This window comes from Heptranchias perlo, chromosome 5, assembly GCF_035084215.1.
Source record: "Heptranchias perlo isolate sHepPer1 chromosome 5, sHepPer1.hap1, whole genome shotgun sequence".
In the NCBI taxonomy this organism is placed as follows: domain Eukaryota; kingdom Metazoa; phylum Chordata; class Chondrichthyes; order Hexanchiformes; family Hexanchidae; genus Heptranchias; species Heptranchias perlo.
This window is the reverse complement of record NC_090329.1, coordinates 115,070,349-115,086,113: the sequence shown is the minus strand read 5'-3', so window position 1 is coordinate 115,086,113 and position 15,765 is coordinate 115,070,349. Positions and strand designations below refer to the sequence as shown.

The window sequence follows — 15,765 nt, the reverse complement described above, 5'->3', positions numbered from 1 at the left end:
TTCAAAGCACAGGGAAGACGGCAGGCTGATGGCTTGTGTCGAGATCAATGGTGGCACTATTTATGAGGAAACTGATTGGAGGCGTCAGTCAGCAGACTCGCTAATGGACTCACTCGCCCAGCTTGTTAAGCAATAAGGAGACTTTCTGCATAAAAGTCAGCCCCGCACCCCCTCCACCCCCCGCCTTTTAACTGTTCTGCTCATCCGAGCTTGACAGACAGTGAAATAAAACATTTGGCAAATGTCTTTCCCCATCTCCCCCCGCTCCTCCCCCCCCCCCCCCCCCCCCAATCTGATTTGCCCACTTGCGCTAAGGAATAAATGTAGAAACAACATGCCAGTAACGGAGCTGACTGGCATCTCTGTCCCATCAGAATGTGGGAGTGATTTTGAGTGTTTATGCTGTGGTCTTGGTTTCAGAATAGCGTCCGTAGGAAGCGGTGATTCTCACGAGTCTGCTTCTACAATGTGAGAGGCGATGGTCAGGGGATTCGATACAGCTCAGTTTTACTAGTAGTGTCTTGTGTGCTTGTGTGCGCATGCTTGTCGTCTTGTGCAAATATATATTTATATATGTGTAACACGTGTGTGTGCGTGTAACACGTGTGTGTGTGCGCGTGAGTGTAAGATAACACACACTAGTTAAAACTGGATCCAAATGCTTAAAAATGTTAAACGAAGAAGCGTCATTATTATAACTCAGTAGGGTTCCTCCTCTCTCATTTATGTGCCTTCTATCTTTATTAGAACTGATGTGTGACTCTATGCCAGTGACTTTATTTTAAACATTATTTTTCATGGCTTTTCAGACCAAGCTCTCGGTAGTTTTAAATCAGTTTTTTTTATACCTTCTCCACTTGGGACAAAGACTGCAGAATCAGCAATTGCCCAAAGCAGATTTCTTTGCTGATATGAAAACAGTTGGCTCAGGTAATAGTCAGGAAATAGTCGGGGCATGTAATAAGGGAACAGCTATAATTATGGGGGATTTTAACCATCATATTAACTGGACAAATCAAATTGGGCAGAGCAGCCTTGAGGAAAAGTTAATTGAGTGTATTAGGGATGGATTTCTTGAGCAGTATGTAACTGATCCTACAAGGGGGCAGGCAACCTTGGACCTGGTCCTGTGTAATGAGCCAGGATTAATTAATAATATCCTAGTTAAGGATCCCCTTGGAATGAGTGACCATAACATGGTTACATTCCATATCCAATTAGAGGGTGAGAAGGTTGGTTCTCAAACAAGGGTACTGAGCTTGAATAAAGGAGACTATGATGGTATGAGAGCGGAATTGATTAAAGTGGACTGGGAAAATAGATTAAAGGGTAAGACGGTACATGAGCAGTGGTGTTCATTTAAGGAGTTATTTTACAACTTTCAAAAAAAAAATATTCCACTGAGGAAAAAAGGGTGTAAACGAAATGACAGCCATCCGTGGCTAAGTAAATAAATTAAGGATAGTATCCGACTAAAAACAAGGACATATAAGGTAGCCAAACTTAGTGGGAGGATAGAAGATTGGGAAGTCTTCAAAAGACAGCAAAAAGTAACTAAAGGATTGATTAAGAAAGGGAAGATAGATTATGAAAATAAATTAGCAAAAAATATGAAAACAGAAAGCAAGAGTTTCTATAGTTATATAAAAAGAATAAGGGTGGCTAAGGCAAACGTAGGTCCCTTAGAGGATGAGAGCGGGAAATTAATGGTGGGAAACATGGAGATGGCAAAAATGCTGAACAAATATTTTGTTTCAGTCTTTACGGTAGAGGACACTAAGAATATCCCAACACTGGACAAACAGGGGGCTCTGGGGGGAGGAGCTTAATACGATTAAAATCACTAAGGAATTGGTACTCAGTAAATTAATGGGACTCAAGGCGGATAAATCCCCTGGACCTGATGGCTTACATCCTAGGGTCTTGAGGGAAGTGGCAGTAGGGATTGTGGATGTTTTGGTAATAATTTTCTGAAATTCTCTGGACTCGGCAAAGGTCCCGGCAGATTGGAAAACTGCTAATGTAACACCCTTATTTAAAAAGGGTAGTAGGCAGAAGGCTGGAAATTATAGACCAGTTAGCCTAACATCTGTGGTGGGTAAAATTTTGGAGTCTATTATTAAGGAGACAGTAGCGGAACATTTGGATAAACATAATTTAATAGGACAAAGTCAGAATGGCTTTATGAAGGGGAAGTCATGTCTGACAAATTTGGTTGAGTTCTTTGAGGACATAACGTACAGGGTGGATAAAGGGGAACCAGTGGACGTAGTGTATTTAGACTTCCAGAAGGCATTCGACAAGGTGCCACATAAAAGATTATTGCTCAAGATAAAGAATCACTGGATTGGGGGTAATATTCTGGCATGGGTGGAGGATTGGTTATCTAACAGGAAGCAGAGAGTTGGGATCAATGGTTCATTCTCGGACTGGCAACCAGTAGCCAGTGGTGTTCCGCAGGGGTCGGTGCTGGGTCCCCAACTCTTTACAATCCATATTAACGATTTGGAGGAGGGGACAGAGTGTAACATATCAAAGTTTGCAGATGATACAAAGCTGGGAGGGAAAGTAGAGAGTGAGGAGGACATAAAAAACCTACAAGGGCATATAGACAGGCTGGGTGAGTGGGTGGACATTTGGCAGATGCAGTACAATATTGGAAAATGTGAGGTTATGCACTTTGGCAGGAAAAATCAGAGAGCAAATTATTATCTTAATGGCGAGAAACTGGAAAGTACTGCAGTACAAAGGGATCTGGGGGTCCTAGTGCAAGAAAATCAAAAAGTTAGTTTGCAGGTGCAGCAGGTGATCAAGAAGGCCAACGGAATGTTAGCTTTTATTGCTAGGGAGATAGAATATAAAAACAGGGAGGTATTGCTGCAGTTATATAAGGTATTGGTGAGACCACACCTGGAATACTGCATACAGTTTTGGTGTCCATACTTAAGAAAAGACATACTTGCTCTCGAGGCAGTGCAAAGAAGGTTCACTCGGCTAATCCCGGGGATGAGGGGGTGGACATATGAGGAGAGGTTGAGTAGATTGGGACTCTACTCATTGGAGTTCAGAAGAATGAGAGGCGATCTTATTGAAACATATAAGATTGTGAAGGGGCTTGATCGGGTGGATGCGGTAAGGATGTTCCCAAGGATGGGTGAAACTAGAACTAGGGGGCATAATCTTAGAATAAGGGGCTGCTCTTTCAAAACTGAGATGAGGAGAAACTTCTTCACTCAGAGGGTAGTAGGTCTGTGGAATTTGCTGCCCCAGGAAGCTGTGGAAGCTACATCATTAAATAAATTTAAAACAGAAATAGACAGTTTCCTAGAAGTAAAGGGAATTAGGGGTTACGGGGAGCGGGCAGGAAATTGGACATGAATTTAGATTTGAGGTTAGGATCAGATCAGCCATGATCTTATTGAATGGCGGAGCAGGCTCGAGGGGCCGATTGGCCTACTCCTGCTCCTATTTCTTATGTTCTTAGGTGTGCTTAAAAGTTGCCATGTTTCTTTGATTATATTTTAATGTTACTATTTTGGAGGGGGTGGAGTGTAAGGGTTAAACTATCTCTCAGAAACCAATCATAACCTCCCTATATTTGGGTTTTTCCCCCGCCATGGGGATGAATCCCTCTGTATTTTCCGCAGTCCCTCACATCTACACAAGTAAGGAACCATCAGCATTCTAGGCCTCTGATAATGCAGCTTAGAGAAAAGCTCCCTTTTGATTTAATACCCTCACATTACATTGGAAGATCCCTTGTTTGCTCTCCGTCCCTCTTCACAGCAGTGTGGCTGAGATTGGGCCCACAGTGGTTTAGGAGATTAAACCTGTGTACAGAATACAATGCAACATAGGTGTCTTTAATCAGTACTCACTTTTTCACTCATTCACTCACTTGTGCGCACACACACATGCAGCCTCTCTTGAAAAGTAACTGTCAATATAAACTTTATCAGAATAAAGCTTTTGAAATTTTTATTTAAGAACATAAGAAATAGGAGCAGGAGTAGGCCATATGGCCCCACGAGTCTGCTGCACCATTCAATAAGATCATGGCTGATCTTCTACCTCAACTCCATTTTCCCGCCCGATCCCCATATCCCTTGATTCCCTTAGTGTCCAAAAATCTATCAATCTCAATCTTGAATATACTCAACGACTGAGCATCCACAGCCCTCGGGGGTAGAGAATTCCAAAGATTCACAACCCTCTGAGCGAAGAAATTTCTCCTCATCTCAGTCCTAAATGGCCGACCCTTTATCCTGAGACTATCCCCGCCCCCCCCCCCCCCCCCATTCTAGACTCTCCAGCCAGGGGAAAGAGCCTCTCGGCATCTGCCCTGCCAAGCCCTCTCAGAAACTTTATATGTTTCAATGAGATCACCTCTCATTCTTCTAAACTCCAGAGAGTATTGGCCCATTTTACTCAATCTCTCCTCACAGGTTCAGATAATGTTGGAAAACAACTGAGCAGAAACACTAAAGAAAAATATTCCAGCAGTTCAGCTGATTGAAATGTAACAATGCATCTTGGTCAGATGGCAGAATCTGCAATCACCTGACACAATCCCTGCTGTCGGCCAAAATATCAAGTGTAAGCCCAGGCTTTTGGGAGTGGCTGAGGCCTCCAAGTGAAAACGTTAATGAAAGCATTAAAAGACAACTCACTGGATACTTTGATTAAAAATCTTACACTGAACATTAGATATTTCAGCTAGTGAGGGGAAGAAAGGATGATGTTTCTTTTTCGGGAAGCATTTTGAGTGATTTTGTGGGGAAAAGATAACGCAGCACCAGGGAGCTATAACAAGCCATTGTTCAGATTAACATTGGAAACACTGTTAGAGTGCCACTAGTGGCATGACAGGTAGGCATGGACATTTTTACAGTGGAATTCCCATAGGAAAGGTTTACATTGCAGCTTTCAATGAAGTGCACACCCATGTAAGAATTTTAATATATAGATGTGTATGGTAAACAACATATTGAAAGAAGAAGCCCTAGTGGTACGATCCTGATTATCCACATATGCTGAGAGCAAATGCATCTATAGGTGTATCATGCAAACTGGGGGGGTTGAGCTTTATATTTGATTGACTTGCACAAACGTGTGGGGGAGGGGGGAGACAATGATCCCTGACGTGTGCGAGAATGTCTGATCAGGTTGTGGCCTTTTGGCTATCATGCCTATGTGCCAGTATCAGCTGGGCACCACACACGTAGCTCACCTCATGCATCCATTATTCTCTCATTCCTTGGCACAGCCCCTGGCAGCAATTCATACCAATGAAAAGAAAATGCCTTGCTAAGGAAGAGTTTGGCTATCAGTAGCGTATAATGTTCAGTTCTTTTGCTGCTTTGGATTTTATTGTTTCATCTTTGTGCCTGCTATATTGTTTTGAGTGGCGTTTGCAAAATTGATACTCCCCAAAGTCCTCAGTTAGTTTCTAAGATTTGTGATGCTTGAGTAAGAATGGTAATTGCACTTAAATGGCTTTCATTAATTTTAAGTGCATTTGGGAGCAAGTAATTTTAATCTTCTTTAACGACGTACTTTCAGCCACAGTTCAGCGTGCAAACAGTGGACGTGACTAAAACGGTGGGGTGAATTTTATTCTAGCAGCATGTGTCAGTGTGGAATAATGCTGCACTATGCTTCCCATTCTATGTGATGCTGCATTAACAAGCGCATTGGAATCTAGTGACTTTCCACGTCGGCAGACTGGTAGTTTGATATATAGAATCATAGAATCATAGAAGTTACAACATGGAAACAGGCCCTTCGGCCCAACATGTCCATGTCGCCCAGTTTATACCACTAAGCTATTGTGAAGGAAAAGCATCACACGGCAAGAACACGAGGTAATTTGGTCCCTGTGAAGAAATTTCTGGGGGACCAAAACAGGACAACCAATTTTATTTATAAACCTAACCTACAGGACCATATATAGAGAGCTGGAGAATATAGCTGTCAGCCATAGCTCAGTGGTAGATCTCTCTCCTCTGAGTCAAAAGGCCATGGGTTCAAGTCCTGAGCACAAATTTCAGGCTGACACTCAGTGTAGTACTGAGGGAGTGCTGCACTGTCAGGGTGGCGTCTTTTGGATGAGATGTTAAATGAGAGTCTGCCCTCAGGTGGACATAAAAGATGCCATAACACTATTTTGAAAAAGAATAGGGGAGTTCGCCCCAGTGTCCTGGCCAATATTTATCGCTCAACCAACATCACTAAAACAGATTATCTCATTGCTGTTTGCAGGATCTTGCTGTGCACAAATTGGCTGCTGCGTTTCCTACATTACAACAGTGACTACACTTCAAAGAAGATCTTTATTTGCTGTTAAGCGTTTGGGGCGTCTGAGGTCATGAAAGGCACTATATAAATGCAAGTCCTTTATTTCTTTCTTATATAGTCTGTCCAGGTGATGTGCTGTTCCTTTGGTAAATATGAATTGCCAAATGTGAGGTAGAAGTGTGTTTCTGGAAAGGGAAATTCAAATCTGTAATCGTTCGATATAGAATCATGCAGCACAGAAGGAGGCCATTCGGCTCATCGTATCTGTGCTAGGTCTTTGAAAGAGCTATCCAAGTAAATATAAATAGATAGATTTATATATATATAAAGTATTGAACAAGTTTTCACAGTGTGGGCAATTAATGAGGAATCAGTGGAAACTCATTGTCAATATTGTTTTTCTTTTTATACAGTATTTATAACATCTGTACTCGCCCTCACTGCATTCCTTCCACCCTGATTTTCAGCTTTCCCAGCCCACTCAGAGTAGTTACATTACTTGCTTCAGTGTCTATCCACTACCAGACAGCCTCTCATTGATGTCTCTCTGAGAGTCACAGGGAAGTGAAGCTATACCTGCCTCTCTCTGGTTCAGTGGGCTCCAGCTCCCACAGTTCTCTGCTGTCGACCACCACAGTCTGCATGTCTTCCATACGATGTACGTTCTTCTCTGATGTGAACGCATTATTTAATCTGTACCAGTTAATGTTAAAGTAAAACACCTTTTTTAATGGAAAATTATACTTCTAGCTTCTTGGAAGTTATACACACACCAAACTTCAGATAATGGCGTATGCACTGTTGATTTTTATTTCCATTTATATAAAAAAAATCTTGCTCTTCAAATTATAATTGCACTTGTATTCTATTACTAGGAATTGGTGCTGTGATGAAGTTCCCCGGTTTTTTTTTATTCATTCATGGGATGTGGGCGTTGCTGGCGAGGCCAGCATTTATTGCCCATCCCTAATTAGCCTTGAGAAGGTGGTGATGAGCCGCCTTCTTGAACCGCTGCAGTCCGTGTGGTGACGGTTCTCCCACAGTGCTGTTAGGAAGGGAGTTCCAGGATTTTGACCCAGCGACATTGAAGGAACGGCGATATATTTCCAAGTCGGGATGGTGTGTGACTTGGAGGGGAACGTGCAGGTGGTGCACTTTCCCCTCCAACTCTCATTCTGTCTCATTGAATCGAGGTATGGAGGAGAGAGGGCTCCAATTGGACAGGGTAGATGAAATCTTTCTGATTTGCCTTTTAGAGTACATAGATTATTCATATATCATTAGTGACTGTCATTTACTTTGTTTCATTTCCCATGTCTTGTCTGGGAACCTAATGAATGACTTTCTTTTTTTAAAAAAAATGGGGCTCAATCACCAGCTCGGTACAGATCCCTTCACACTTTTAGGAACACAACTGTTTAACAGCACAAAACATCTTCACACCACTAACTTCACGAGAAGCATGATGGTGTAAACAGGAAACAATGATGAGTCCCCACTGCTATGGATGTCAAGCTAATAAATTTCTAAATGCATTGTGTAGTTTCTCCATTCATGTTTATTCGTTGAATACTTGAGGTCACTGCTTGATTTTTCTTTTATATGAAAAATGATGCAGCTTTAGCACTACAAAAGTAAACAGTAAATGCTGTAATTTTAAAAGAGGCTCTGGCTTGTTTTTGGAACCATGATGTGGAGATGCCGGTGATGGACTGGGGTGGACAAATGTAAGGAGTCGTACAACACCAGGTTATAGTCCAACACCTGACGTCACTCACCTGATGAAGGAGCTAAGCTCCGAAAGCTTGTGATTTCAAATAAAGCTGTTGGACTATAACCTGGTGTTGTACGACTCCTTACGTTTGTTTTTGGAGGTATGAGCTTGTGGAGTTACAAACTTGCTGGGGGAGTTTTAACCCCCAAGAATGGGTGGGTTGGGGGCGGGTGGGAAGTTAAAATAATAGATGTCCGACTTCCCCAATCCCCCCCTCCCACCAACGATGTCCGACTTCCCCCACCTCCATCTGTGACCGCGCCTCCCGTTGCCAACCCCGAAGACTTCGATCTCTCCCTGGCTGCTTTCCCACCCGCCAGGCAGCCGGCCTGTCAAACTGGCTGGCTGTTGAACGCGAAACCTGTTGGAAAAGGTTTTAAAGACGTCCCAGCGTCAAAACCATCACCGACGTTCGGGAAACCCTGACTGCCGGATTCCAAAAATCCCACCCCGCTCTTTTCCCAGCTCCGAGTTAATACCCAGGCCGCTGACTTGGAAGTTGGTGCAGCTGCAAACTCATTCCATCCCAGTGCGACAGGAAAAAAAACACTCACTGACTCGAAGCTTTGGTTTCCATATTACACTTCAATGTGATGAGACTAAGAGATTAGCAGCCTTCCCCAGGATCAAACCAAGACCTGGCAAAATTATTTAATAATCCACTTACTCTTAACCTGTTGATATATTCGGGCAGCAATATTGTGGAAAAGAAACCTTTGATCGTAGATTTTTGCTGTCTCTTGTATTTAATGTGTAGGGTTTTTTTTGACTGAATGCTTTGCTGCTCAGCCAGGCTTACAGCACTTTGCCACTCTCTATTTGATCCGAGAAAGTATATCCTCTCCATCAGTTCACTGGATCGTGCAATGGGCCGCTGTTTAATAGATTGAGGAGTTTGACATTTGACACCTTTTTGAGATGTAATTATTCAGGTTTCTTATCAAAACCTGGCTGTTGACTCTTTATATGCCTTCAGTTGCTAGTGGAGCTTCCTCACTAAATAGTACACAATTTTACAACACCAAGTTATAGTCCAGCAATTTTATTTTAAATTCACAAGCTTTCGGAGGCTTCCTCCTTCGTCAGGTGAACGATGTGAAAATGAAATCCTCGAGATTTCATTTTCACATCGTTCACCTGACGAAGGAGGAAGCCTCCGAAAGCTTGTGAATTTAAAATAAAATTGCTGGACTATAACTTGGTGTTGTAAAATTGTTTCCAATTGTCAACCCCAGTCCATCACCGGCATCTCCACATCATGACTAAATAGTACATCTAACTGGCCTTCTGGATTCATATGTAAATCCGATGTCAAAGTGGTTACTATTGAAAAAAATTTTTGCCACTGTTGGCAGCAAACTGGTCTTGGATTCAGCTACAGGGTGAAAAGATTGGAACGCAAATGTTGTCCTTTACTAATAAGAATCAAACTAAATGTCACCTCAGTATTGCTGCTGATGCATTGTTTTTGAATGGAAGCCTGAATAAGAGTTGCTCCCAAAACAAAGATTCCAGTGGACCTTTTCAGGTGAAACAAGCAAGTTTAAGGAGAAAATGATGAGTCAGAACTTCGTCTTAGTTAATGGGAACTGTATATAACTCCTTTTTATGTACAGCAGTTAACGGCAGGGGAAAGATCCACTTTACCTTTTTACAAAACAAAGCAGGATGATTGGCATTCCTCTGAATAACTAGCGAGAGGCAGAGAAATTCCTCAACAGAAAACTGGAAAATGTCTCCCGTTCTCCATAACTAACGGCCTGCTAAAGGAAACCAGTGTCAGAAATTGCACACTTCAAAGCCACTTGCTGCTGCAATTTTGTTAGGTTGCTAATTATGGAGGGAAATCCAGTTTTATTTTAAACTAAAAGAAGATTTTCACCTTCTGGGTTTCCACCATTGCAAAAGTTTGCTCTTGGGGTAGAGGATGTCATACCTGAGATTGGGGTCCAAAACTAGGGTCTTAAATTTAAACAAGGCCAATTATGAAGGTATGAGGGGCAAGTTGGCTAAGGTAGATTGGGAAATTAGATTAAAAGATATGACGGTAGATAAGCAAAGGTGAACATTTAAAGAAATAATTCATAATTTTTTTTATTCATTCATGTGATGTGGACGTCGCTGGTGAGGCCAGCATTTCTTGCCCATCCCTAATTGCCCTTGAGAAGGTGGTGGTGAGCCGCCTTCTTGAACCGTATGGTGAAGGTTCTCCCACAGTGCTGTTCGGAAGGGAGTTCCAGGATTTTGACCCAGCGACAATGAAGGAACGGCGATATATTTCCAAGTCGGGATGTTGTGTGACTTGGAGGGGAACGTGCAGGTGGTGGTGTTCCCATGTGCCTGCTGCTCTTGTCCTTCTAGGTGGTAGAGGTCGCGGATTTGGGAGGTGCTGTCAAAGAAGCCTTGGCGAGTTGCTGCAGTGCATCCTGTGGATGGTACACACTGCAGCCACAGTGCGCCGGTGGTGAAGGGAGTGAATGTTTAGGGTGGTGGATGGGGTGTCAATCAAGTGGGCTGCTTTATCCTGGATGGTGTCGAGCTTCTTGAGTGTTGTTGGAGCTGCACTCATCCAGGCAAGTGGAGAGTATTCCATCGGATATACATTCCGTTGAGGAATAAAAATTCCACAGGAAAAGTGTTCCAACTGTGGCTAACTAGAGAAGTTAAGGATTGATTTAGATTAAAGGAAGAGGCTTACAATGCTACCAAAAAGAGTGGTAAGCCCGAGGATTGGGAGAGTTTTAGAAATCAGCAAAGGATGACCAAGAAATTGATAGAGGGAGAAAATTGAATATTAGAGTAAACTAGCAAGAAATATAAAAACAGATTGTAAGAGCTTCTACAAGTATATAAAAAGGAAGAGATTAGCAAAAGTAAACATGGGTCCCTTAGAGGCAGAGACAGGAGAAATTATATTGGTGTATAAGGAAATTATAGCGATGTTAATCAAATATTTCACTGTAGAAGACACAAAAAACATACCAGAAATAGTGAGGAACCAAGGGTCTAATGAGAGGGAGGAACTTAAAGTAATTAAGATTAGTAAAGAAAAAGTTTTAGAAAAATTAATGGCACTAAAAGCCAACAAATCCCTTGGACATCCTCGGGTTTCAAAAGAGGTGGTTGCAGAGATAGTGGATGCATTGGTTTTGATCTTCCAAAATTCCCTAGATTCTAGAACTGTCCCCATGGATTGGAAGGTAACAAATGTAACTCTGCTGTTCAAGAAAGGAGGGAGAGAGAAAACAGGGAACTACAGGCCAGTTAGCCTGACATCAATAGTAGGGAAAATGCTAGAAAATCATAATATGATTAGGCAGTCAACACGATTTTATGAAAGGGAAATCGTGTTTGACAAATCTATTAGAGTTTTTTGAAGGTGTAACTAGCAGGGTAGATAAGGGGGAACCAGTGGATGTAGTATATTTGGATTTTCAAAAGGCATTCGATAAGGTGCCACATAAGAGGTTGTTACCCAAGATTAGGGCTCATGGAATTGGTGGTAATATATTAGCATGGATTGAGGATTGGTTAACGGACAGAAAACAGAGAATAGAAATAAACAGGTCATTTTCAGGTTGGCAGGCTGTAACTAGTGGGGTACCGCAAGGATCAATGCTTGGGCCTCGGCTATCTGCAGTCTATATTAATGACTTGGATGGAGGGACCGAGTGTAATATATCCAAGTTTGCTGATGATACAAAGCTAGGTGGGAAAGTAAGCTGTGAGGAGGAGGCAAAGCGTCTGCAAAGAGATTATCAACAGGTTAAGTGAGTGGGCAAGAAGGTGGCAGGTGAAGTATAATGTGAGGTTATTCACTTTGGTAGGAAAAATAGAAAAAAGGAATATTTTTTAAATGATGAGAAACTATTAAATATTGGTAGTCAGAGGGATTTGGGTGTCTTTGTACAAGAAACACAGAAAGTTAACATGCAGGTACAGCAAGCAATTAGGAAGGCAGATGGTATGTTAGCAAGGGTGCATTGCAAGGGTGTTGAAGTATAAGATTAAGGAGTTCTTGCTGCAATTGTATAAGGCTTTGGTGAGACCACACCTGGAGTATTGTGTGCAATTTTGGTCTCCTTACCTAAGGAAGGATATTCTTTCCTTAGAGGGGGTGCAATGAAGATTCACTAGATTGATTCCTGGGATGAGTGGGTTGTCCTATGAGGAGAGATTGAGTAGAATGGGTCTATACTCTATGGAGTTTAGAAGAATGAGAGGTCATCTTATCAAAACATAAGATTCTAAGAGGGCTTGACAAGTTAGATGCTGAGAGGATGTTTCCCCTGGCTGGAGAGTCTAGAACTAGGGGACATGGTCTCAGGATAAGGGGTCGGACATTTAGGACTGAGATGAGGAGGAATTTCTTCACTCAGAGGGTCATGCATATTTGGAATTCTCCCCCCAGAGGACTGTGAATGCTCAGTTGTTGAGTATATTCAAGACTGAGATCAATAGATTTTTGGACACTAAGGGAATCAAGGGATATGGGGATCGGGCGGGAAAGTGGAGTTGAGGTCGAAGATCAGCCATGATCTTATTGAATGGCGGAGCAGGCTCGAGGGGTCGTATGGCCTACTCCTACTCCTGTTTCTTATGTAACTTCATTCCACACCCTCGCCATTAGCTTTTGCTGAAGTCCTGGTGATGACAGGGCCAGTGCACATGTGCTGCTTTCACACAAGTTACAAACCTGAGGGTGGTATTTACTAGCTGGTGAAATTTGCCTTTTCTGGCAGGCATAAGTTACCACTGCATCACGTAAGCTAAATCTTTACTAAGTTATGTATCTGTGAAACTTGATTGGTGCATTTGTTGGGCACACGGGATAATATCTATTAATGAAGTATGCTAAGTGAATCTAATTTTCAGATGTGCAGTAGGCTAATTAGAAATGAGGCATTTCCTTATAAATCCAGTTTTGTTTGTTTCAAGAGCACAGTGAGTTGAGAATTTTTCACGGTGGCACACAACTAGTCGCAGGGAGAAGGGAAGAAAGCAAGAATGCAGCTATGCCTTTTCTTGGGGGAGTGCGCCGTGGTATCTGAGGGGGTGGTGACACGAAGGAGGCGACACCCCAAAAGTTCTCAGCCTTTTCTCTGCTCCTGCAGCATTGGCAACTGATGCCTAATGATGGAAAACTCATTCCAGGGGAGAAAATTGCAGAGGGGTACCTCGGAAAAAGGTGCAAGTCAGGTAGGGATCGTTTTACGGAGTGGGGGTTGGGGAGGGAATGCACGTCAGCCCTAATGGTCCCCCAAACCTTCTGCCCCACACTTGGAGACAACGTGTGAGCTAAAGAATGTATTTACCTCTATTCACTAACATTGGCTGGACTGTGGAAGGGGAAGCTGCTTTTCACTCACAAACCTCAACAATTGGAGGAAATTATCCCTTGTATAGCTCAAGGACCTGACACTTAAAATGTAAACTTTACTGTGCAATCTGCTTTACACCAGCTGTGCAGTGATATGTTTCCATGGTTAGGCCCAGTGGCCAAACAGGTTTCCACCATAATTGACCTGCTGACCACACCTGTGCGTAGGAGTCGCCCTCAGCATAGGGGTCGTCTTCGGTGTACTATAAGAACATAAGAAATAGGATACAGCCCCTCGAGCCTGCTCCGCCATTCAATAAGATCATGGCTGACCTTCTACCTTAACTCCACTTTCCCATCCGATCCCCATATCCCTTGATTCCCTTAGTGTCCAAATATTAATTGATCTCAGTCTTGAATATATTCAACGACTGAGCATCCACAGCCCTCTGGGATAGAGAATTCCAAAGATTCACAACCCTCTAAGTGAAAAAATGTTTTCCTCATCTCGGTCCTAAATGGCTGACCCCTTATCTTGAGACTATGACCCCTGGTTCTAGACTCTCCAGCCAGGGGAAACAATCATTCAGCATCTACCCTGTCAAGCCCTGTGAGAATTTTTTATGTTTCAATGAGATCACCTCTCATTCTTCTAAACTCTAGAGAATACAGACCTGGTCGACTCAATCTCTCCTCATATCCCGCCATCAATCTAGTGAACGTTCGTTGCACCCCCTCTATGGCAAGTATATCTTTCCTTAGATAAGGAGACCAAAACTGTACACAGTAGTCCAGTGTACAGTTCAGGGCTGTAGCCAGAGTTTTTTTTCAGAGCTGTCCTGTGGAACTGATGAGATGATATTAAGCGCCACTTTAACTGATTGCTGCTTCACTGTAAGGCTGGACATTCTTGATTTTAATAACTGTTTTTGGGGGGACCATATACTTTCCTTCCTCCTCCTGCACATGTTGACTTGTGTTGTGTGGCGGCTCTATGTTATCTCGTCATTTTTCACATGCCAGAGTGTCAGCAAGTTATTTGACCATTGAGGGCCTGACCTCGTCCTTGCAGATTTTCAGCAGTGTTCACTGGTCAGCAATCAGGACTGGGAATCCTGGCAGATTTTCCTAACACGGAGACCGATTTAAATGCACCTATTGCAACCCTGCCTTGGGTCAGCTAACTTAACACAAACTAAATGCTGATTTTATTTCCAGTGAGGAAGCTTCTAACACTAATTCAAATGCTCATTTAGTAGTAAAGGCAGCTACATTGACATTTTTTATATCATCGTGAAAAAAAAAACATAAGCAACTCCATTTTTTAAATTGCTGGCTTGTTAAATATCCTGTCACTTCTGCCTCCAGACTCCTTCAGTCAATAATGAAAATATTTAATATTTGCAATTTTAAAGGGGAAAAAAAAAGTTCCTTCCTGCTAGAAATGCTCCACAAGGGATTGATACAAAGCTTGTTACGGGGTCTTTCTCTGGTCTTTAATGACTTGATTATTCATTATACATTGTGTAGACAATACACAGCACATTGCTGTTTGTTCCACTGGCAAATACAGCCAAATAACACACGGGTGACAAGAGTAGTGATTCTATTCTGTCAGCTTATCTGTGGCACAAATGTGGCAATCATGATGCCTTTTGAAAATATCTAGGGTGCAGATTGTGAGTGGTGCCAGGCTGAATGTCAGATAAGTGGATGTCATGCAACGTCACGGAATCTTTCTGCAGGCGGTGGTGTTAAATAGTCACCGCTGTAATCAGCATAACTTGACAACCTGAACAAAAATTGCTTCAAGCTTCCTGCTTTCTCGCAGGTTCTAATATTCAAGTAAATCTTCTTTTGGACTCCCAGCTGCCTCAGCCTTGGTCCCTTTCTCTCATCTCTTGTATTTACTTTTCCTTCTGTACCAGCTTTGCTTAACTGGATCCTGTAAATATGTTTTCAACATATTGAGTCCATTTGCTTTGGATTTTGTTTCCTGGAAGTTTTGTCAATCAATTGTAAATTGGGTGTGTGTTTGTGAAGTTGGAAATTAATCATATTTAAAAGTAAGTGGATCTTGTGTCATCTCGATTTTTTTTTGTACATCGAGTTTGATGTGAAACATTTTTTCCTTCATGTGTTCCTACCTTGCTTCTGCCTCCTTCTTTCTATGAGTTTCTTTCTTTTATTTTTTATTTTAATGTTTTTTTGGTTTTATGAATCTTTCTTGACTCTATTTACTCAGTCAACCGCTTCATCCTCTCCAACATCTAGAGAACTATAAGCATTTACAGCACAGAAGGAGGCCATTTGTCCCATCATGTTTCTGTTGGCTCTTTACTAGACCAATCCCTAAACTAATCCCATTGCTCCA

The 15,765-nt window shown here is 42.3% G+C and overlaps 1 protein-coding gene across 5 annotated transcripts in view; it reads left to right on the top strand.

Annotated features, from left to right (window-relative positions):
* LOC137322036 (tyrosine-protein kinase Fyn) overlaps nucleotides 1-15,765 on the top strand; it is a 278,886-nt gene that overhangs the window by 45,888 nt on the left and 217,233 nt on the right. For 2 of the 5 annotated variants that reach the window (XM_067985064.1, XM_067985067.1), the window contains exon 2: nucleotides 6,262-6,387. The exons of the other annotated variants lie outside the window; for them this stretch is intronic. The gene's annotated coding sequence lies outside the window, so the exon portion shown is untranslated. The remainder of the gene's footprint in view (nucleotides 1-6,261; nucleotides 6,388-15,765) is intronic. 5 annotated transcript variants of the gene reach the window in all.